At 29.5% G+C, this 1,066-nt stretch overlaps 1 long non-coding RNA gene across 1 annotated transcript in view; it reads right to left on the minus strand.

Moving 5' to 3' along the window:
- Positions 1-440: 440 nt before the first annotated feature.
- The window catches only part of LOC111377377, a 6,180-nt gene continuing 5,554 nt past the window's right edge, over positions 441-1,066 (minus strand). Inside the window, exon 2 of the long non-coding RNA XR_002699711.1 lies at positions 441-689. This is a non-coding gene — a long non-coding RNA (uncharacterized LOC111377377). The remainder of the gene's footprint in view (positions 690-1,066) is intronic.

Raw genomic sequence — 1,066 nt, forward strand, 5'->3', positions numbered from 1 at the left:
TAACGTAAAGATTAAAAAATTACCAGCATCAACTTAAGTCCATGTCACACATTTACCATATACCTCATTTTTTCCATCAAAATACATTCTCAAATATTGATTTGATCTCACTTCAACTATACATTTTCAATAAAATAAAATTATTCATAAAAATGATTTTTCTTTATTTTTTAACCACATTTCTCATCAATACACTATTCAAAAATATATATTTTTTGACAAGAATGGGGCTCAATCAAGGGCATAATAGTGATTATGGGTAACCTTTTTTTTTCTGAAACTATACTTTAGTATATTTTATTAGATGCAATTTTCCAAGTTATTTTAACCGTGGATGATGAAATTAAATTATAATTCTACTCTTCTACAATTTATTTTCATAGAATCAATTTGGTAATTTTGTAGTGTTATGCAAATAAATATAACATATTTACGTTCCATAAACAAAATCTTTTTTCATTAAGTACATTGCACCTAGAGCTCAGTGTACATAGGAAGGAAGCCATTAACTATTTCTATTAGTCATCGTCAAAAGTCAGGTTCTAAGCAGGCAATATATTAATTGTACTGAAACAACACAACTCACATCCCAACCTGAGATGGACAACGGCATTATAGAGATAGATAAGTACCTGGACAACCCGCCTTCTCCAACATCCCAATACTTGATGGTTCCATTCCTTCCCTGGCTGAACAAATTAACAAATAAACCACCAATGACTTGGAGGAAAAACTTGTATCATACAAATTTGCAACATATAATTGTATTAAAAGTTACATGAAATTCACAAGTCTATCAAACAAATTTAATGAGCTTTTGTGTTGACTATGAATTTTTATAACTTTCACGCCCCTAAAAAAAAATTCTCCATAATTATACTAAAAAAAGCGATACACTGCAGATATAACTCCACTACAAATGAGTCGGAATTATCAATCCCGTGAAAAAAAAAAAATCATAATTCGACGAAATTAGACGTCATTATAACTACAAATCGATCTTGCAAGTTGAACGATTCAATAAGATACATTTCAATAAGCATCTGAGTTTCTTGTGAAAGTTTTC

The sequence above is a fragment of the Olea europaea genome, unplaced genomic scaffold (assembly GCF_002742605.1).
Source record: "Olea europaea var. sylvestris unplaced genomic scaffold, O_europaea_v1 scaffold1649, whole genome shotgun sequence".
Classification (NCBI taxonomy): Eukaryota; Viridiplantae; Streptophyta; class Magnoliopsida; order Lamiales; family Oleaceae; genus Olea; species Olea europaea.